Source organism: Eubalaena glacialis, chromosome 8, assembly GCF_028564815.1.
Source record: "Eubalaena glacialis isolate mEubGla1 chromosome 8, mEubGla1.1.hap2.+ XY, whole genome shotgun sequence".
NCBI classification, from domain to species: Eukaryota; Metazoa; Chordata; class Mammalia; order Artiodactyla; family Balaenidae; genus Eubalaena; species Eubalaena glacialis.
Window position 1 is genome coordinate 10,490,512 of NC_083723.1, and position 23,850 is coordinate 10,514,361.

General features: G+C 38.7%; 1 protein-coding gene across 8 annotated transcripts in view; it reads left to right on the top strand.

Moving 5' to 3' along the window:
• The window catches only part of LOC133096744 (cytochrome c oxidase assembly factor 1 homolog), a 194,063-nt gene that overhangs the window by 89,649 nt on the left and 80,564 nt on the right, over positions 1-23,850 (top strand). For 5 of the 8 annotated variants that reach the window (XR_009701816.1, XR_009701817.1, XM_061198405.1 and 2 more), the window contains exon 1: positions 9,475-9,615. The exons of 1 other annotated variant lie outside the window; for it this stretch is intronic. The gene's annotated coding sequence lies outside the window, so the exon portion shown is untranslated. Of the gene's footprint in view, positions 1-9,466; positions 9,616-23,850 lie in introns of those variants that run through there. 2 more of the 8 variants (XM_061198410.1, XM_061198409.1) reach the window with 1 other exon arrangement.

Consider the following 23,850-nt stretch of genomic DNA (forward strand, 5'->3'; position numbering starts at 1 on the left):
GAGCATTGTCTCACCCTTGGCCATGCTCCTTTCCTGAAGTGGCCCACATCCCATAACTAGCCTCTTCTCTCATCTCAGGATGTCTTGAAAAGTTCATCCCATCTTCAGAATTGTAAAGGTTTGTAGGATCTGTAGTGATAACTCCTCTTTCATCCCTGATATTATGAATCTGTGTTTTCTTTATTTCTTAATCAGTCTAGATAGCAATTTATGGATTTTGTTGATATGTCAAAGATCTAATATTTGGTTTTTATAAATATACTGCTATTTGTTTTCTATTTCACTGATTTCTGCTTTTATCTTTATTATTAACTTCCTTCTCTTTTCTTTGACTTTACTTGCTCTAATTTACCTAGCTTCTTTTTTGAGGTTTTAATTTTAATTGGTTTGTAACATTATAAAAGTTTCATGTGTACAGTATATATTTTGACTTCTGTATATACTACGGTGTGCTCACCACCAAAAATTTAGATTCTATACTGTTGACCTCCTTTACCCATTTCAACCTCCCCCCAATCCCTTTCCCCACTGGTAACTACTCTGTTCTCTGTACTTATGTGTTTGTTTTTGTATTCATTCATTCATTCAGTTATTATTTCTTATATTCCACATGTGAGTGAAATGATATTGTCTTTCTCCATCTGACTTATTTCACTTGGCATAATTCCCTCAAGCTCCATCTACATTGTTGAAAATGGCAAAATTTCATCTTTTTTTATGGCTGGGTAGTATTCCATTGTGTGTGTGTGTGTGTGTGTGTGTGTGTGTATAGAACATCTTTTTTATCCATTCACTCATAGGTGGGCACTTAGGTTGTTTCATATCTTGGCTGCTGTAAATAATGCTGTGATGAACATAAGTGTGCATGTATCTTTTCGAATTAGTGTTTTCATATTCTTTGGGTAAATGCTCAGAAATGAGACGGCTAGATCATATGGTAGTTGTACCCTTAATTTTTAAGGAATCTCCATACTGTCTTCCATAGTGGCTGTACCAATCTACATTCCCCACCAACAGTGTACGATGGCTCCCTTTTCTCCACATTCTCTCCAACAATTATTTCTTATCTTTTTGATAAAAGCTATTCTAATAGGCATGAAGTAATATTACCTTGTGGTTTTGATTTGAATTTTCCTGATGATTAGTGATGCTGAGTGTCTTTTCATGTTCCTGTTGGCCATCTGTATATCTTCTTTGGAAAAATGTCTATTCAGCTTTCTGCCCATTTTTTAATCTGGCTGCTTGTTTTTTGGATGTTGAGTTGTATGTGTTCTTTATGTATTTTGGATATTAATCCCTTATCAGGTATATGATTTATAAATATCTTCTTCCATTCAGTAGGTTGTCTTTTCATTTTGTTGATGATTTCCTTTGCTGTGCAGAAGGTTTTTAGTTTGATATAGTCCCATTTGTTTATTTTTGCTTTTGTTTACCTTGCCTGAGGAGACATATCTAGAAAGATATTGCTTAGACATATGTCAATGTGCATACTGCCAGTGTTTTCTTCTAGGAATTTTATGGTTTTAGTTCTTACACTCAAGGCTTTTATTCATTTTTTGATTTTTTAGTATGGTGTGAGATAGTGGTCTAGTTTCATTCTTTTGCATCCAGTGTCCCAACACCATTTATTGAAGTGACTATTCTTTCTCCACTGTATGTTCTTTGCTCCTTTCTTGTAAATCAATTGCTCATATATGCGTGAGTTTATTTCCGGGCTCTCAATTCTGTTCCACTGATCTATGTGTCTGTTTTTCTGCCAATACCATGCTGTTTTGATTACTATAGCTTTGTATTATAATTTGCAACCAGGGAGTATGATACCTCCAACTTTGCTCTTTTTTTCTCAGTATTGCTTTGGCTATCCAGGGTCTTTTGTGGTTCCATATAAATTTTAGAATTTTTTGTTCTATTTCTGTGACAAATGTATTTGGGGTTTTGATAGGGATTGCATTGAATCTGTAGATCACTTTAGGTGATATGGACATTTTAACAATGTTAATTCTTCCAATCCATGAACACAAAATATCTTTCCATTTCTCTGTGTCTTCTTCAATTTCTTTCAAAAATGTCTGATAATTTTCAGTGTATGGGGTCTTTCACCTCGTTGGTTAAATTTAGTCCTAGGTATTTTATTCTTTTTGTTGAGATTGTAAATGGGATTGTTTTCTTAATTTCCCTTTCTGCTAGTTTGTTGTTAGTGTATAGAAATGCAACAGATTTTTGTATATTCACTTGGTACTCTGCAACTTTATTTATTTATTATTTCTTTAAGAATGTTCCATATGCACCTGAGGAGAATGTGTATTCTGCTGCAATTGGATGGAATGTTCTGTATAAATCTATCAAGCCCATTTGGTCTAATGCTTCATTTAAGGCTGGTATTTCCTTGTTGACTTTATGTCTGGATGATCTATCCATTGATGTAAGTGGGATGTTAAAGTTCCCTACTCTTATTGTGTTACTGTCAATTTCTCCCTTTTTATATACATTTTGGTACTCTTATGTTAGGTGCATAAATATTAATAACTACTATTTCTTCTTGATAAATTGTCCCCTTTATTATTATATAATGTCCATCTTTGTCTGTTGTTACCTTTTTTGGCTTGAAGTCTGTTCTGTCTGATATAAGTATGGCTATACCAGCTTTCTTTTGGCTGCCATTTACTTCAAGTATCACCTTCCATCCCTTCACTTTGAGCCAGTGTTTGTCTTTAGAGCTGAGGTGAGCCTCCTGGAGGCAGCATATAGCTTGGTCTTGTTTTTTACTCCATCCAGCCACTCCGTGTCTTTTGATTGGTAAATTCAATCCATGTGCTTTTACATCTATTTATTTATTTTTGGCTGCACTGGGTCTTTGTTGCTGCGCGTGGGCTTTCTCTAGCTGTGGGGAGTGGGGGCTACTCTTCATTGCGTTGCGTGGGCTTCTCATTGCAGTGGCTTCTCTTGTTGCAGAGCACGGGCTCTAGGAGCGCGGGCTTCAGTAGTTGTGGCACACGGGCTTCAGTAGTTGTGGCATGTGGGCTCTAGAGTGCAGGCTCAGTAGTTGTGGCGCATGGGCTTAGTTGCTCCGTGGCATGTGGGATCTTCCTGGACAAGGGCTCGATCCCCTGTCCCCTGCATTGGCAGGCGGATTCTTAACCACTGCACCACCAGGGAAGCCCAATCCATGTGCTTTTAGAGTGATTATTGATAAATGGGGACCGTCTTATCTTTTGTCTGCTGGTTGCTCTGTACCTCAATGTTTCTTTTCCTTGCATTTCTGTCTGCCATTTTAGTTGGCGGTTTTTCTATGATGTTCTTCTCAATTTTCTCTTTTTTAATGCATCGTGCCTCTGCTCTAGATTTATGTTCTGTGGTTGCCATGAGGTTTATATGAAACACCTCATAGATAAAGTAGTCTTTTTTCTGCTGATGGTATCTTCATTTTCTTTTATGAGTTCCATCCTTTTTCTCTTCCCCTTTTATGTTTTTGTTGTCTCAAATTTTCCCTTTTTATGTTGTGAGTTTGTTACCAAATTGAAGTAACTATAGTTATTTTTTTTACTAGTTTTTCTCCTTTAACCTTTATGCTGTAACTGTTTAATAACCTATTCTGATATAGAGCTGCAATTTTCTGATTCTTCCTGTGTATTTATCACCTTACAGTTTTGTGTACTTTGCCTTTTTGTTTCAGATAGAAGAGCTCCTTTCAACATTTCTTGTAAGGCAGGTCTAGTGTTGATGAATTCCTTCAGCTTTGTTTGGCGGGGAAAGCCTTTATTTGTTCTTTGTATCTTGAATGATAACTTTGCTGAATGGAGTACTTTTGGCTGATAGTTTTTATTTTTCAATGTTTTGGGTATGTTATTCCACTCTCGTCTGTCCTGTAGAATTCCTGCTGAGAAATCTGCTGATAGCCGAATGGGGGTTCATTTGTAGGTTGCCATCCTTTTTCCCCTGGTTGCCTTTAAAATTCTTTCTTTGTCATTGACTTTTGGCAGTTTTAATATAATGTGTCTTGGAGAAGGTCTTTTTGCATTGAGGTGTTCTATTAGCTTCGTGGACTTGTGTATCCAGTTCCTCCCCCAGGTTTGAGATGTTCTCAGCTATTATTTCTTTAAATAAACTCTGCTTCCTTCTCCCTCTCTTCTCTTTCTGGGATACCCATTACCCTAATGTTTCCCTTCCTAATGGAGTTGGATAGTTCTCATAGAATTTCTTTTCTTTTTAAGATCTTAATTGTCTCTTCTCTTCTACCTGTATCATTTCTAGGTTTCTATGTTTGAACTTGCTAATTCTCTTTTCCATATGGTCTGCTCTATTTCCAGTGCTTTCTTTTGTGTTCTTCACCTTATTTATTGAGTTATTCAGCTCCAGAATTTCTGCTTGGTGCTTTTTTAGAGTTTCAACCTCTTTGGTAAAGTATTCTTTCTGTTTATTAATTTTATTCCTGAGTTCATTGAACTGCCTTTCTGAGTTTTCTTGTAGCTTGAGTTTCTTCATGACGGCTATTTTGAATTCTCTATGAGTTAGCTCACAATATTCCATGTTACCGTGGTTTTTCATGATGCTTGATGAGTTGTTCCTCAGCCAGTTTGTTTGTTTTACGTGATCCTAATGATTCAACAGGTTAGTCATTTGGGGCCTTTCTTTTGTTTCCCAGTAGGTGGCGCTATAGCACAAGTTTTTGGTTTCTCTTACCTGAGCTGCCTGCTTGAGAATCAGCACTTTCCACCCTCTACCAGCACTCTCAGGGCTGTTGCTTGGGGCTCTCATTGTGGTTGCTTGTGCCTCTGGGGTCATTGGTGCCTTTGCTGCTAGTGTCACTGGCAAAGCTGCTTGGGGCACCAAGATGGCGGTGCCTCTGCTGCATCTGGGGTCTCCTGCTGCTGTGAGGGGAGGTTGAGAGTGGGGGAGGAACCAGGGTCACAAGTGCCTCTACCATGATCTGGGTGGTTGGGTTTGTGGGCACAGCCACTGCAGGTGGGGGCCTGAGTTACAGGCACCTCCATGGCTGGAGGGACAGGGTTGCAGGCCCTGCTGTTACTGCTCTCTGGTTCCCTGTGGCTGAAGTCACCGCTGCAGCTGGGAGGCCAGTGTTGTGAGCACTACCCCCAACGCAACTGGATTCTGTGGGGCTGCAGGTTCGACCTTTGCAGCCGGGGGTCTGGGGTCACAGACATCACCCTTTTTGTTTCCCTGGTTCCACCACTTCCATGTGTTCCATCCACCCACCTTTAGGTGTACAGATGTGTGGAATTCTCTGGCATCCTGATGTGTTTGGTAGAGGCACCTTTGTTGAGTTATGGATGTTTTACTGGTTGTAGATGGATGGGGAGAGGCAAAGGGAGCATCTCATAATGCCATGATGCTGACCAGTTTTTCTAGCTTCTTAAGGTCGAAACTCAGATTGTGATTTTCACCTTTCTTCTCTTTTAAAGCAAGTATTATTTAAAGCTCTAATTGCCCCCTAAGTATCTCCAACTATTTTGGGGTTTTCCAGATATTTTTCTGTTATTTATTTCTAATTTAATTCCATTATTGTTAGAAAATATAATGCCTGATTTCAGTCTTTTAAAATTTATTGGGACTGGTTTCATAGACTAGCATATGGTTTATCTTGGTGAACAAATCATGTACATTTAAAAAGAATGTATATTCTGTAGAGTGCAGTGTTCTATGAGATATCAATAAGGTCAAGGTGGTTGATAATGCTATTCAGATATCCTATGTCTTTACTAAATTTTAATCTAGAACTTAAATTGCTAAGAGAAGAATGTTGAAAGCTCCAACTGTTATTGTGGATTCGTCTACTCTTTTCAGTTCTGTCATTCTTACCAGACTTCAGTTGATGTCTGTATTCAGTTTTTGAGGCTTAGATAGCTCAAAAATTTGCTCCACACATGTGTTTCAGGTGTCAGCTGGAAATATGGGCAGTTTATACACAGAATTTGGTCTTCTACCTGACTCCTCTCCTTCTTGGGATTTCCTTTTTGGATGTCCTCCTACTTTCCAGCTGTTGTAGTTGTCCCATACTCTGTCTTCTGGTTTTTCAAGCCAGTTAAGACTGAGGGTGACAACTGGGGCCTGTCCTCAAGTGAAAAACCTAAAAATGGAAAACTCACTGAGTCCCATTTCTTTCTCACACGCATTGACTCCTCTCCAGTATATGCCTTTTTTGGTGTTCTCCTGTATCTTCAGGGGCTTATTTTCTTCTATTTGGTTCATAGTTTGCAGTTTTTGCCTTGGTTCAATGGGAAGTACTCAGCTATTATTGGAAGCAGAACCTGTTATTTTCCTACTAATGTCTATAGGATCTGTACTGATTTCTCTCATTCCTGGTATTGGTAATTTGCATCTCTCCAACCTTCCTTTTGGTTGCTCAGTTAAGCTAGAGGTTCACCAATTTTATTAAACTTTTAAAAGAACCAGCTTTTATATTCAGTCAATTTCCAAAATTGTCTTTATTTCCTCTTCTACTGTTTTTGTTTTTCCCTGATTTCTTAAAGTGGAAGCTTAAATAATTTAATTTAGACTTTCCTTCTTTCCTAATATAAACATGCAAAGTTATAATTTTTCCCTCTAAGCACTGCTTTAACTGCATTCCACACCTTTTGATATGTTTTAAAATTTTTATTCAGTTCAAAATATTTTTGTTTCCCTTGTGATTTCTTCTTTGACCCATGGGTTATTCAGAAATATGTTGTTTAATTTCAAAATACTTGGAGTTTTCCCAAATAGCTTTCTGCTACTGATTTCTAATTTAATTATATTATGGTTAGATAACATACTGTGCATGATTTCCATCTATTTAAATTTATTGAAACTTGTTTTATGAACCAGCATAATAATGAGTATTCTGTACACTTATAAAAGTATATTTTGGTTTTTGTGAAGTGTTTTATAAACATCAATAGGTCAAGTTGGTTGATAATGTTGTTCCAGTCTTCTGTATACTTACTGAGGTTTTTATCTAGTGCTATTGATTGCTGAGAGATGAACGTTATAATCACCCACTGTAATTGTTGATTTTTCTAATTCTTCTTTCAGTTTTTGTTTCATATATATCAAACCTCTGCTATAAGTTACATACAAGTTTAGGATTATTATATCTTCTTGATGATCTAACCTCTTTATCATTATAAAACATCCCTATTTTCAACAACCAGCATATTTGAACTGATACAACTTTATAACAAAACTATAGTAGATCCATGCAATTTCCCATAAAAAACATATAGAGCAAGCATAGACTTTGGATTAAAGGTGACATTTTGTTAGAGATTGCAAAGAACTTTTCCAGGTTTAAAACTGAGGGAATTACCGTGGAATTTCTTATAAACAAACTAGTCAGGACTCAATTTCATGATGATAGTATGTAAGATAAGTAAGAAAGGACATTCATTCCAACCTAGCTAATGCTAATTTTATCAGTGTCTTTGTGGTAACTATTGTCTCGTTTGCACTTACTTTTATGAGAAGATGTAATGGCCTGCTCAATTGTTTTCTCAAAGTATCTGTGTCAAAATTTTCCCTGTTTTCTTTCAATAGCTGGATACTTCCTTAATATGCTAAGTGATATGTACCTCAGTCCCCACAACTAGCTACATGCTTAGTGGGAAAATTCTAGCAATATCCCATTAAAGGTAGCAATAAGACAAGGAAGCTCACTGTCTTCACTATTATTAAATATTTTTACTGGAAATACTAGCTAATGCAATTAGATATGAGAAATTAGAGGTAGAAAATTTGAAAAGGATTAGGTAAAACTATAACCATTTCAATGATATGATTGCAATCCTAGAAAATCTAAAAGAATCAACTCCAAACAATAAGGCATCATAGTAATAACTAACATTTTTGAGCACTAACATTACCACCTCTATTTTAACTCATTTAATCATCATACTATCTATCAGAAAACAATAAGAAAATGTATTAGATATCCCTACAAGAAGTTCAGAAAGAGGGTGAGTTCCAGGTTTGGAATGATAATCCATCACTTCATGCAGTGGTCCTCAGCATCAGCTTTATTCCCTTGGGGCTGCCAAATGGCTGCCAGGGTCAGTGTTGGGCTAGAAGTTTCCACGTCAAGAGGAGAATGTGTTGGAAACTTTCTTGTAAGCATGAATCAATACCATATCAATACCATAGATAGTACATGTATATAATCTAGTTTTCTAATGCGGATGTGTGATCAAGAATTTGAAGACCACTGCCTTGGACTAAACTTGGTTAGTCTGGTTATGGAACACATCAAATTTAGGTGACCCACCAATTGTGAGACTCATTGATTTGTGGAGGAAAGGTACTTGTGAGATAGGCTGGACCTGGGACCCTTTACTGGAGTGCTTGGTCTCATTTTCTGGAGCAACAGAATAGAAAGAAACTATGAGGGACTAAAAATAACTGCACACATGTGCAGTTGGGGTAATTATGAACAATAAGATACAAAAAGTCCACAAACCAACTGCCACTTCTGAGGTGCTGTGAGCAAAAGAAGGGTACTGCACGTGATCCCTGCACACAGCACCACCAAAGGGGTGGGCAGACCACCTAAACTATGCCTCCTGCCCAGCCCATGGACCTGCCCTCCTTGTTACCCCATTTAAAGACCCAAGCAGCTCACTCCGCTGCACCTGTTTCTTGTTTTCACTCCTTCCTGCTGCAGCAGGAGCCCCACAAAGCCTTGCCTAGAATTCTCCTCTGGCCTCTACCAATTTCTACTGATTAAAGAGTCTAAGGGCTTGGGTCGTAGGTAACACTCCAAGCTCGACATTGAAAAAGTAAAGGATGACGTTATTACTAGTGACGATGGCAATGGAATGATCAAGATGAAAACAATAATAACTAGCATTTATTGAGCACTTACAAAGTGCCAGACTATTCCGAGCGCTTTACATCCTCAGGACAAATCTACTAGGTAAGTACTACTATTAATCCATTTTACGAGTAAACTGCATGCGAACAGAGAACATTACAGTTTTTTCTTAGCAATGCATTACCTGGAGCACAGTAATAATTTAATAAATATTTAATGAATAAAAAAAAATGAGTATTGCCAAATTTCTCAGCCGAATAGGGCAAGATGGACTTTAGTGCCAGAGCCGGGCTCCTATGGCCCGGGGTTTCGCATACTTGGAGGTGAACCAAAGCACCAGATCCCTGCAAGGGACAACACGAACCAGCGGTTTAAATTTCCTCGGCAACCGCTGCTGAACTGAATATATGTTGCGGGCTAACGGGGCGCAGAAAACAAAAAACGGAGATTGGAGGAGACAAACCCCCTCCCGGCTGGCGTACGAGCTTCCGAGAAGCCTGGCCGCTAAATCAATTCCAGCGCGGGACCCGGCCCTGGGGAATCCGCACTCCTCCAGCTACACTCGCGTCCCGACTCTCTAGCCGCGCGAGGAGGCTACGCCGGAAGTCTCGACTGCTCCTCGAGGAGTGTGTCCGCCCGCCGGCTTTTACCCCACCCACTCCCCACGCCCCAGGTCCGGAAGGAGTCCTCACGCTGGCCGCGGCGTGGTACTTCAACGCCGGACAGGTTAGCGTCCCGGCGGGAGGCAGAGTCGGCTCCCTTTCACCCCAGAAGCTTTTGTTCCCGTAGTCCTGAAGGCCGCGTTTGCACGCCAGGTGGGCTGCTGCAGGGGGAGCCCCTCAGGGGCCACCTTGCTGTCGTCGCCGGGTCGCCACCTCCCGCAGCAGCGTGGTTGGCGCCTGGGGGCCCGTGGTGGGCTCAGCGCCTCGGGATGCTACAAGGTTCCCCTCCCCCGCCCCCCTGTGTAGCTAACGGTGGCCTAGCCCTGTGGTCCTCGCTGAGCGTTCCCAGGAGCACATTTGTGAAGCGGTGGGGTCCTGTCGAAGAGGTGGAACTGGGCATTTTGTCGGTGGTCCCAAGTTACAACAGTCTGAGGAGGACCTTGCCCAGATGATTGTAGAAAGGAATTTTCTGGCTCGGTGGTCTTAATAGTTTTTGTCTCGTCACATTTGAGCTCCATACAGGGGATGACGATAGAAGTGATTTTCAGTGTAAGTGGTTTTCAGGTGTTTAAGTGTGTGTATGATTGTCAATCAGTCTGTGCCTGTGTGTGTGTGGGGGGGGGGGGGAGAGGGAGAGAGAGTACGAGCGCTTGGTAGCTGTGTGTAATTTAAAAAATCCATAAATATATTTTGCTTCTTCTCCTGGTCTCTTCCCCTAATTCCTCCTTACTCTCACCTGAGGGGTATTTCTCTACTTCACCTTTGGATAGAAGTAGCAATTCTCTACCTAGGCTTTACACATTTAAAACACAGATCTGACCGTGTTAATCCTCTGCTTAAAATCTTACTGGCCTTCCCATTGTTTCAGGATAATACAGATTCCTTAGGCTGGTTTCAAGACCCTTCAAGGTCTTGATTTTGCTGAGTTTTTCAGTCTCATCTCCTTTCATGGAAGCACACATACACACTGTATGTCCCCTGTCATGCCAACCTGCAGTAGTTTCATCTCTTTGGCTATGACAAAGTTTTATAATGGTTTACCCACATTTGGCAATTTATTTTTTCCATTCAGTCAAGATTTATTGAATTCCTGATATTGCGGGCACTGTTTTAGGAGCTGGGGATATAATGCGGAAAAAAACCCCAACCCAATCTATAGTCCTTTTGAAAAATAACAGCTTGACTGAGATGTAGTTCACATACCATAGAATTATAAAATACACGTAAATTTTTAGTGCATTCACAAAGTTGTACCACCAACACCCCAATCAATTTAAAAACATTTTCATCACTTCCAAAAGAAGCCCTGTACCCATTAGCAGGCTCTCCTGATTTCCTCCTTACCCCACCCCACTCGTAGACCTAAGGAACTATTAATCTACTGAATATATATTCGGCTATTCTGGACAATTCATATAAATGAAATCATAAAGTATGTGACCTTTTTTGATTGTCTTTCACTTAACATTCATGTTCATCCATGTTGTAGCATGTATCAGCACTTCATTCCTTTTTATTGCTAGATAATATTTCATTGTATGGCTATTCCACCATTTATCCATTGGTCAGTTGATGGGCATTTGGATTGTTTTGGCTCTTACAAATAATGTTACTGTGAACATTCATGTACAAGTTTTTGTGTGAACGTCATGATTTCATTTCTCTTGGGTATATACCTAAGAGTAGAATTGCTGGGTTGTATGGTAATTCTACGTTTAACATTTTGCGGAAATGCCAGACTTTTTTAAAGCAGCTGCACCATCTTATATTCCTGTAAGCGGTGTATGAAGGTTCTGATTTCTTCCCATCCTTGCCAACACTTGTCATTATCTGCTTTCTTTTTCTTTTTTTCTTAAATTCTAGCCATCCTAGTGGGTGTGAAGTGGTATCTCATTGTGGTTTTGATTTGTAGTTCCCTGATGGCTAATGACGGTTGAGCATCTTTTCATGTGCTATTGGCCATTTGTATATCTTCTTTGGAGAAATGTCTATGCATATTCTTTGTCCATTTAAAAATTAGGCTATTTGCTTTTTATCATTGAGTTGTAAGAGTTCTTTATATATTCTATATCCAAGTCCCGTATCAGATATATGACAGTCATGTGGATTATGCTATAGTTCCTGTAAATGGAAAGCACATGAGGTTAATTTTTACTCTTCCTAGAGACCATGTTATAGATCTGCGGAGTAATTTAGAGTGAATTACTATGTGTGAAATACTGGGCCCAGGAAAAATGATGGGAAGAACCTGTGAGCAGCAATTTTAAGATTTGAAAAATGAAGCAAGTGGAAACAGTTTATATAATTTTCCCATTCCCTACTGAGTTTTGTCTTTTCCGTATTGATTTGTAGGAGTTCTTTGTGTAGAGATATTAACCTATTGACTGTTAGATATGGGGCACATATTTTCAGTCTGTTTGCTTGTAAACTTTGTTTTTGTATCTTCTACTATGCTAAAGCTTTACATTTTTGTATAGTCAAAGACTGTCAGTCTTTTCCTTTAAAAGACTTCTGGGGTACTGATGTAGTTTGGGATACTATTCTTAAATGATGGGAGTTACAGAAACCGACACAGTAGTTCCCTGGTTAGTGTGACATGAGTCCATGGTACTATATTTAACTTTACAGGCAGGCCTTATTTTATTGTGCTTCATTCTGTTGTGCTTCGCAGTTACTGTGTTTTTTACAAATTGAAGGTCCCTGGCAAACGTGCATCAAGCAAGTCTATTGGTGTCATTTTTCCAACAGCGTTTGCTCACTTTGTGTTTCTGTGTCACATTGCGGTCATTCTCACAATATTTCAAACTTTTTCATTATTATTATATTTGTTATGGTGATCTGTCATCAGTGATCCTTGATGTTACCATTGTAATTGTTTTGGGGTGCCGTGAACCGTGCCCATATAAGACAGTGAACTTAAATGAGAAATGTTATGTGTGTTCTGACTGCTCCACCAATTGACCGTTACCCCGTTTCTCCCTCTCCTTGGGCTTCCCTATTCCCTGAGACACAACAATATTGAAATTAGGCTAATTAATAACCCTGCATTGGCCTTTAAGTGTTCAAGTGAAAACAAGTGTTGCACTTCTCTCACTTTAAGTCAAAAGCTAGAAATGACAAGCTGTTGAGGAAGGCGTGTCAAAAGCCTAGATAGGCTGAAAGCTAGGCTTCTTGCACAAAACAGTTAGCCAAGTTGTGAATGCAAAGGAGAAGTTCTTGAAGGAGGTGAAAAGTGCTACTCCAGTGAACACACAAATGATAAGAAAGCGAAACAGCCTTATTGCTGATATGGAGAAAGTTTTAGTGGTCTGGATAGAAGATCTAACCAACCACAGCACTCTCTTAAACCAAAGCCTAATTCAGAGCAAGGCCCTAACTCTCCTCAATTCTGTAAAGGCTGAGAGAGGTGAGGAAGCTGCAGAAGATAAGTTTCAAGCCAGCAGAGGTTGGTTCATGAGGTTTAAGGAAAGAAGCCATCTCCATAACAAAAGTGCAAGGTGAAGCAACAAGTGCTGATGTAGAAGCTGCAGCAAGTTATCCAGAAAATCTAGCTAAGATAATTAATGAAGGGAGCTACACTAAACAGTGGATTTTCAACAGATGAAACAGCCTTATCTTGGAAGAAGATGCCATCCAGGACTTTTATAGTTAGGAGAAGTCAATGCTTGGCCTCAAAGGACAGGCTGGCTCTGTTAGGGGCTAATGCAGCTGGTGACTTTCAGTTAAAGCCAGTGCTCATTTACCATTCTGAAAATCCTAGGGCCCTTAAGAATTATGCTAAATCTACTCTGCCTGTGCTCTTTAAGTGGAACAACAAAGCCTGGATGACATCACATCTGTTTACAATATGCTTTATTGGCTGTTTTAAGCCCACTGTTGAGACCTGCTGCTCAGAATAAAAGATTCCTTTCAAAGTACCGCGGCTCATTGACAATGCACCTGGTCACCCAAGAGCTCTGATGGAGATGTATAATGAGATTAATGTGGTTTTCATGCCTGTTAACACAACTATTCTGCAGCATATGGATCAAGGGGTAATTTCGACTCTCAAGTCTTACTATTTAAGAAATACATTTTGTAAGGGTAGAGCTGCCAGAGATAGTGATTCCTCTGGTGGATCTGGGTGAAGTCAATTGAAAACCTTCTGGAAAGGCTTCACCATTCTACATGCCGTTAAGAACATTCATGATTTACAGGAAGAGATAAAAATATTAACAGGAATTTGGGAGAAGTTGATTCCAAACCTCATGGATGACTTTGAGGGGTTCAGGACTTCAGTGGAGGATATAACTACAGATGTGGTGGAAAGAGCAAGAGAGCTAGAATTAGAAGCGGAGCCTAAAGATGTGAGTGAACTGCTGTGATCTCATGATAAAACTTTAATGGATGAGGAGTTGCTTCTTATGGATGAGCAAAGAAAGTGGTTTCTTGAGATGGAATCTACTCCTGGTGAAGATGCTGTGAAGATTGTTGAAATGATAACAAAAGATTTAGAATATTACATAGACTTAGTTGATAAATCAGTGGCAGGGTTTGAGAGGATTGACTCCAATTTTGAAAGAAGTTCTACTGTGGGTAAAATGCTGTCAAACAGCATTGCATGCTATAGAGACCATTTGGGAACGGAAGAGTCAATCGATGTGGCGGACTTCATTGTTGTCTTGTTTTAAGAAATGGCCACGGCCACCCCAGCCTTCAGCATCCACCACCCTGATCAGTCAGCAGCCATCAACACCAAGGCAAGACCCTCCACCAGCACAAAGATTACAGCTGTCTGAAAGCTCACATGGTGGTTAGCATTTTCTAGCAATAAAGTATTTTAAAGTTATGTACATTGGCTTTTTTTAAGATACAATGCTATTGCACACTTAATAGACGGCAGTATAGTATAAACATAACTTTTATAGGCACTGGGAAACCAAAAAATTTGTGTGACTCACTTTATTGCAGTATTCGCTTTGTTGTTGTGGTCTGGAGCCGAACCCACAATATCTCCGAGGTGTGCCTATAGAGCATTCATTGTTTCAGACACTTGTGCCTCCCTATCTCTCTGCCTTGAAAAATATGCTAAAATGTGCTTCAGCTTTGTTGGTTCATTTAATTTTCTATTTCAGACGGACTCCTAGAAGTTATTTCCTTATTCTTATTGTCATGTTTAGTCTACTGCATTAGATTTGTGAGAGCTGTATTGGACAGTTGGTCATCAGATAGTAGGTACTTATTACATGCCAGCAGAAGTTTATTTGAAGATATTATTTGTGCAGAGCTTGAATGTAACTGCTGGTTCTATATTGATTGGGAAATGCTGGGAACAGTCGTTTCATAAAATCCTATTAACGTTATTTTGGTGTTTGTTTTTCTCATTTCATTGGTTTAAAGGTAGTGGTAATTCAGGTATTTTTAGGGTCTCTGAACATTTTGAGTAACTGAGGAGAGCTATATACCGTAGCTCCTTAGAAAATTGCATTTCTATTTTACATGCAATATCTAGGGCTTCATTGTTTCCCTATGGCCTGATTTGTTAGGATGACTCTGTGTTTCTTGCTCTAGTGTTTGCTTTTTTTTAAATTGTGGTAAAATGTACAGAACATCAAACTTAGCATTCTAACCATTTTAAGTGTACAATTCAGTGACATTAAGTACATTCATATTGTTGTGCAACTATCACCACCATCGTCTCCAGAACTTGCATTTTCCTAAACTGAAACCCTGTATACCTGTTAAATAATAACTCCCCATTCCCCCCTCTCTCCAGCCCCTTGTAACCACCATTCTACCTTTTGTCTCTGGAATCATAAAATATTTGTCCTTTTGTGTCTGATTTATTTCACTTTACATAATGTCTTTGAGGTTCATCCATATTGTAGCATATTGCAGAATTTTTTTCCTTTTTAAGGGTAAATAATATTTCATTGTATGCATATATCATATTTTGTTTATCCATTCATCAGTTCATAGACATTTGGGTTGTTTACATCTTTTGGCTATTATGAATAGTGCTTCTATGAACATCAGTACAGTTATCTGTTTGAGCTCTTTTGAGTGTGTACCGTAAGTGGAATTGCTGGGTCATAGGGTAATTCTCTGTTTAATATTTTGAGGAACCATTCATATGCTTCAGTGTTTTTTGTCATTCACATAAAATATGAGATTTAAATAAACTGTGTAATTTAGGCAAGTATTAATTACCACATTTACCTTTCTAAAAATATAAATTCAAAGAGCCATCTCCTAGTTGAAGGGATGTAGGGGTTTTTGTCTTAGGACTTGGAGATCTTGGAGTTTTAAAATTATGTACTAGAATTCCGATTAAATAACAGGTTTATCTGGATAGGTTCCCAAATCCTAAACTTTTTTTTTTTTTTTTTGGAAGTTACAGTTAGGAGCATTCAAAGCTGAGGGAAATATCACACCCAAAACCTCGAAGGTGCACTAAATAGTGTGAGAACTAATAGTTATGCTTGGCTGGAGCACTAGTGGCATAAAGAGAAGAAGTGAAAGGGAAGAACTAAAAGTAGGTTTGAACCTAATGCTGGAAGGGTGCATATAGCTGAGTCATCAGTTTGATAACAAACTCCATTTTGCTTTAAGTACTATATGTATTTCTTGAAATTTTTATAAATTAGTAACTTGCCTAGAGCTTCCTCAGCCAAAATCTAATTTTGAAAGTCTCTTCATGGGAAGAAAATGTGCTTCTTTAGCTTTTCCTTTATATACTCTGCCGATACCACCCAAAAAGTATTACTTGTGCCTGGTTTTTACCTACACCTATATTCCTCAACAAAGAAAAAATTAATGAAAGTCAAAATATGACATGGTAGGTAGCTCTAAGATGTAAAATTAGTGAGACTAGCCAAGCAGTTCCTACAGGAAAAATTTACAAGTCTCTGATCGGGTAAGACAGCCTTTTTTTTTTTTTTTTAATCAGTCATCAATTTTATACACATTTTTACACAATTTTATACAAATCCTAAACTTCTTTATGATCTAAGCTCCTGTTTTATTTTGTTTTGTTAACTGTGTATTCAGTCTTTTTGGACAAATTACTTATCATGGCAGATGGTAAGATGGAGGTGATTTCGCATACTTGTATTGTTGCAAAGTTCTGGATTGTTCTGTTACCATTCTGCTGCTTTAGTTGGATACTCTGGCAGTTACTCAGGTACGCTGTGAATACTGCTGCTTCTGACAAGCAAGTTCACTTCCGCCGGTGCAAAGATATCCATGTCATTAACTAGTGAAGGATGGGAAATGGCCACTATTATTCTTTTATTACTGTACAATTATTTTTTCAACGATTCCCCTGATGTTGGAACTGTAAGTTGTTTTGGGTACGGGGATCCTTCTCAGTAACGGCCCTCCCTGAGATAAATGGGGAAGTGTAGATAAACAGACAACAGTATGACTCAACCAAATCTTAGAAAACTAAGATCTCATGCCTGCCAGACCCTCCTTCTTCCCCTTCCCCTTCCCCTCCATTTGCAACATCTTTCATAAACTCCTGTTTAATATTTCCTCATCACTGTTACAGCCCATACCCCATGGTAAACAGCAAGCGTATTATCAGGAGAGATGGAAGGAACAAATATGTTAATGTGACTTTCGCTCTCAGTTTGGGTCCATTTGTCATCTGGGCTCTCACCTGATCATCCATCTTGTGGGCTCTTGGTACCTTTTGGCATTTGGCATCTACAGATGCACTAGAAAGGTCCCCAAATGGATTTGGATGTTCCAGACTCTTGGAACTTGAATATAACTTAGATTTGTATGTGATTTCCCTAGCATCCAGCAAATACCAAGATTACATAGATGCTGAGTACCCACCTTGGCCTGTTTATGCCTCAGCTCTTTGAGTAAGACAAAACACAATCACATAAAAATGCCTTTGTAAGACTTTTTTTTGAGGTTACCAGACAAAGGTGAATATTAACTCCTAGTTTTTGGTAATAGATTGTTTGTTACTTTTCATCAGACTTATCGATACTAGGGACAAAGTGATTTACTTCTAGTGTACGTCAGTAGCCTTTAGAAACACTTCCAGGTCCATATTTAAATATTTCAACATGCTTATGTCAGATTAGGACCTTTCAAATTTTATTTGGGCCACCGGCCTTTGGGCTATAAATGGCAAAACTGTTGAATTTTATGTGAATACTTTTGCATTTTAACTTTATGATGTTTCCTCCTTTCTATAAACATATGGCACTATTTTTATTCTCTTAGTCTGTATCTGTCTTTTAAAAAATTATCATATAGTAAAATTGACTGTTTTACCTTTTGGTTTAGTTCTGTGAATTTTAATTTTTTTAATAAATTTATTTATTTTACTTTTATTTATTTTTGGCTGTGTCGGGTCTTCGCTGCTGCACGCAGGCTTTTAGTTGCGGCGAGCAGGGGCTACTCTTCGTTGTGGTGCACAGGCTTCTCATTGTGGTGGCTTCTCGTTGCGGAGCACGGGCTTTAGGCGCGTGGGCTTCAGTAGTTGCAGCACATGGGCTCAGTAGTTGTGGCACATGGGCTCAGTAGTTGTGGCTCATGGGCTCTAGAGCGCAGGCTCAGTAGTTGTGGCGCACGGGCTTAGTTGCTCCGCGGCATGTGGGATCTTCCTGGACCAGGGCTTGAACCTGTGTCCCCTGCATTGGCAGGCGGATTCTTAACCACTGTGCCACCAGGAAGCCCCTTAGTTCTGTAAATTTTAATACATGTATAGATTGGTGTAACGGCAACTATAACCAAGGTATACCTCACCTCAAAAACTCCCGTGTGCTGTCTCTTCACGGTCACCTTTCCCTCACCCAGGTAACCAAACCCAAAAAAGTAAATGTCATTTTGTGCTTTTTATTTAGGGAAGCAGTAAGGTTGTGTCCCTTTCTTTTCTCTTTACCAGTGATTTTTATCCAAATGTGATGGAGCTAAAAAGGATAAAATAAACATAATCCCTTTTCATTTTCTTTCAGAAACTTGCAAACTTTCTCACAAACTTGATTAGGAATAAAAACATTTTGCTTGTGATTCCTTCCAGAAGGTGGCAGTGTTGTGCTATAATAGGATGTAAAGATCGTCTGCTTGAAAATATCAATAATTAAGTTTTTACTTCAGGAAAACAGGACAGTTAATTAAGAATTAACATTTAACTCTAGAATCTGTTTTCTTTGGATCAGTTCCAAAGTCTGTCTTATTCCTAGCAAAGCAGTCTGTGGATAAAATCATCCTTTAATTCTTTCATATTTGTTTTCAAATAGTTTTAAATGTTTGCAGAGGTAGGAGTTAACTTTAAGGTTAACCTTTGTGGCAAGAATAACTCCAGTGTTATGGATAAATCTGTGAGTCACAGAATCAGTCGTATCAGTGAGACCTCAGGTGCTTTATATTTCAACCTTCTTTGTCACAGGTAGGAACCCCATCTGTAACATCCATCACAGCTGGTGGCATTAATTAATCAGCAGATGGCGCAGATGCAGAAGAAAGATACAGATTTTGATTGACAGCATCCTGAGTTTGAAGCTTTAATGGAGATATTCAGTGAGAAATGATGAAGTGGAGCTTGTGAGACATTCACACTTAGATGACTCACAGGTTTTCAAACCTAATCCACTCAAAAAGGGATTCCCTTTCTCCTTCCAGCAACTTAACATCTGACAGTGTATACTTCCCTGGGAACTGGGTCCACCATTTATCCAGATGCTCATGCGAGATACTTGGGATCATCTTTAAGACCTCTCAACATTCTCTTAATTCTACCTCTTAGGTAGAATTTCTCAAACCTGGTTACTTCATCTCTATCTCTGTCATCCTAGTCCAAACTACCTTTATCTCTCACCTGGATACTGCTTTCTAATTGGTCTGCCCAAATGTGTTAATACTTTATTTTTCACACAAAAGATATTTTAAAAAATATAAAATCTGATCATGTCAAACTCCTGCTTGAAACTCTTCTATTATTTGCCTTTATACTTAGAATAAACCTGAAATATTTAACCTGATCCACAACAATCCTCCCTTCCAGCCCCACCCCCTGATCTGGGCTCTCTGCTTACTGCTACAGCCTCACATCATGCCACTGTTCCCTTGTTCACTGTGCTTCATCCTCTATTCCTTGATTGGAGGAGGGGAGGAGAATAGAACAGGGAGACCTGTTTTTAAGCCAACGTGCATTTTAGGTAAAGAAGTGATGGCTTCGTAATTTATTAAAGTTCGTGGCTCATGGGGACATTTTCATAGCAATCAGGAACTCATCGCTTTGTCACTTTTCAACACCTCAACTTAAATCTAGGGATAAATGCACATCTCAGTTCAGATTCTGTGTGGGAAAAAAAAATTATATTCTGACTGAGAAAAGGAAATTTAGGACCAGGCAGTCATTACCTGTTATATTCCAAGTGTGGCTAATCCTTTGTATTTGAGAGCTTTCACTCATTGTGTCTAAAATGACTCTATTTTTGTAATTTCATCCCTCTAGCATTTAATTATGCATTAGCTTTGTTTTTCATGTGTGTGAGTCTTGCCTCAGCAACCAGTTGGATCACACCACCATCTGGGGCTTAGATGCTATTGGTGGCATCCCGAATAAGTGATAGTTGTGCAGCCTGTTCTTGATTTTCTTGCTTCTCAGGGCAGTTCATTCCTTTTGGGATAGTTTTGTCTGTTAAGAAGTCCTTCTCTATCTTGTACCAGATCTCTGGTTTGCAGTTTTCCCACACTGGTTCTAGCTTTCCTTGGAGGCATAGAGAACAAGCTTAACTTCTCTTCCCCCATTAGCTCTTTAGCTGTTGAAGTAGCTGTTGTAGCTCCCAGCATATTCCCCTTGATAAACTTTCTCAGCTTCTTCAAGTATTTCTCAGTGTTTTCACTTTTCTGGGCACTTTCTACTGACTTGTCTTCTAGTTTAGTGTTTGAAAGTGTGTTTTGAGACTACCTCCAACACAATCACTTAAGATACTTGTTAAAAATGAAGATTCCTATTGGAGTAAGGTGGTAGATTGACTTCTGATCTTGCTTCCTATTGAAACCCCACTAAAACTATAGTAAAGATTCCAAAGGACAGAACATTAGGAAAGGAGATAAGAACAATACAATTTGAAAAACTGAAAAGCCCAAGCAAGAGTGAATGGAAATTTATCTCGACCCCCAAGAATCATGACCTGTAAATTGGCAGAAGGAAAAACTGAAACTAATCATATTTACCCTGTAAATCCTCAGGGAGCTCAAGAACTGGGCAGTGCCAGGTATTCCTGGAAATTGGGATACAAGGGAGATAAAATAAGGAAGACTGGGTGAATATTGCTGATCAGTAACTCCCAATGGATGCTGTTCACCTTGGGACAGATGCTGAAGGCTCAAAGCGATGATCTCTGGATAAAGTAGCATTTCCTTACGGGAAGGCATTCCTAGAATTTCTCAGGAAATTTTATGTTTATTCGAATCCCAAATCCTGAAGAAAGTCATTTAAAAAGTCAGGAAAACAGAAAAAAGGATTTTAAAATTTCCCAAGAATTAAAGCATAACATATTATTGGATACCGTTGGTTCTAAGAGTTCCACTGGCATCAAGTGGAAAGCAAGAAAGGGGCATGCTGACACTGAGTAGAAAGTAAAGGTCTGGGAACTGAGACAGAAGCATCTGGGAGAAAAGCATCATGGTTTAATCAGTTGGTCTTACTCATAGTTGTTGCCATCTTATAAATATGTTTTCATGCTCTACCTGCTGCTAACAGGTATTCTTACAAGTAAAATAAGTTTATATGTATTATAAATTCTATGAGTGGTGTCCCAAGAAATAACAAATTTGGGAGCAAAATAAATCTGTAAACTGGCAGTTACAACATAATATTTTGTGTAGTACTGTTAACCTTGCTATGAGATCTCAGTGTTGTATATATAAATATTACCCAATAATGTTAGTTGGTGTTTTCAAGTTCAGCATATTCACTGATAGACTGTGGTTTTTTTTTTTTTTTGGAAATACAGAGGAATTGAAAAGAAGGTTTGAAAGATTTTGTGGAATACTCCAATATGAAATGAGAACTTAATCTAAAAGCTGAAATAGTAAAAGCAATATTTCAAAGCAAAACCAAAACCAGAGTAAGCAGGGAAAATAGTTTGTCGTAAAAAAAAATAGGAGTTTATATGAAGCAATATGTACCCTAACACTCAACTTGAGGGATGCTTTTTGATACACTCTGAATTTGACCAATGTCAACACAAATGAATGAAATTTTTCTGCATCTGGAATATTTGTTATGAAAGACTATTGAACAAGACAAGTAATACACGGTATATTTTAAAATTTCATTTTTAAGATGATAACTTCTAAATATTTATAGTAGTTCAACTTTTACAAGGATTTTTATTTGGCATTTATTTTATATTAATGTTTCTTTTATAAGGTCTTTTTCTTCCCTTCAGATTTCTTGGGGTATAATTGATGTATAACATGTAAGTTTAAGATGTACAACGTGATGCCATTTGCAGCAACATGGGTGGACCTGGAGATTATCATATTAAGTGAAGTAAGTCAGTCAGAGAAAGACAAATATCATATGATATCACTTATATGTGGAATCTAAAAAAACAAAGTGATACAAATGAACTTATTTATAAAACAGAGTCACAGAGTTAGAGAATGAACTTATGGTTACTGGGGAGAAGGGTGGGCGGGGAGGTATAGAATAGATTGGGAGTTTGGGATTGACAGCTACACCCTGCTATATTTAAAATAGATAACCAACAAGGACCTACTGTATAGCACAGGGAACTCTGCTTAATATTCTGTAATAACCTAAATGGGAAAAGAATTTGAAAAAGGATAGATATGTGTATATGTATAACTGAATCACTTTGCTGTACTCCTGAAACTAGCACAACATTGTTAATCAACTATACTCCAAAATAAAAAAAAGATGTACAACGTGATGATTTGGACACGTGTATTTCGAAATGATTGCTACAGTAGGGTTAGTTAATACCTCTGGCACCTCATATAATTACCATTTGTGTGTGGGTGTGTGGTGAGAACATTTAAGATCTACTCTCTTAGCAACTTTCAAGTATATAACACAGTATTGACTGTCGTCATTATGCTGTACGTTAAATCCCCAGAATTCATTCATCTTATAATTGGAAATTTGTACCTCTTGGCCAATATCTTCTCATTTCCCCAGTCCCCAGCCCCTGGCAAACAGCATTCTCTGTTTCTATGAGTTTGGCTTTTTAGGTTCCACATATAAGTGATATCATACAGTAAATGTTTTTCTCGAATTCATTTCAACTCATAGTACTCTCAAGGTCCATTGATGTTGTCCCAAATAGCAGAATTTCCTTCATTTTTTTTAATGACTGAATAATATTCTAGTGTATGTGTATATATCCGTTTTTTATCCATTCACCTATCAGTAGATACTTCGGTTATTTCCATGTCCTCACTATTGTGAATAATGCTGTAATGAACATGGGGAGTATGGATATCTCTTGACACAGTGATTTCATTTCCTTTGGAAGTATACCCAGAAGTGGGATTGCTGAATCATATGGCAGTTTTATTTTTAATTTTTTGAGGAATCTCAACACTGTTTTCCATAGTGCTCTACCGATTTACATTACTACCCAAAATACACAAGGGTTCCCTTTTCCACATTCTTATCAACACTTACCTCTTGTTTTTTGGTCATACCCTTTCTAACAGGTGTGAGGTGATAGCTCATTGAGGTTTTGATTTGCATTTCCCTGATATTTAGTGATGTTGAGTATCTTTTTATGTACTTGTTGGCCATTTGTATGTCTTTGGAAAAATGTCTTTTCAGGTCCTCTGCTCATTTTTTAATCAGATTATTTGCTTTTTACTATTGAGTTGTATGAGTTCCTTATATTAACCCTTATGAAATACATGATTTGCAAATATTTTCTCCTGTAGATCACTTTTTCATTTTGTTGATTCTTTTGCTGTGCAACAGTTTTTTAAAAAAAATTTTCTTTATTTTTGGCTGTATTGGGTCTTCGTTGCTGCGCGTGGGCTTTCTCTAGTTGCGGTGAGCGGGGGCTGCTCTTCGTTGCGGTGCACGGCCTTCTCTTTGCAGTGGGTTCTCTTGTTGTGGAGCACAGGCTCTAGGTGCACGGGCTTCAGTGGTTGTGGCACACGGGCTTGGTAGTTGCGGCATGTGGGCCCTAGAGCACGCGGACTTCAGTAGTTGTGCATGGTCTCAGTAGTTGTGGTGCACGGGCTCTAGGGCACGCTGGCTTCAGTGGTTGTGGTGTGTGGGCTCAGTAGTTGTGACTCACGGGCTCTAGAATGCATGCTCAGTAGTTGTGGTGCATGGGTTTAGTTGCTCCGTGGCATGTGGGATCTTCCCAGACCAGGGATCGAACCTGTGTCCCCTGCATTGGCAGGTGGATT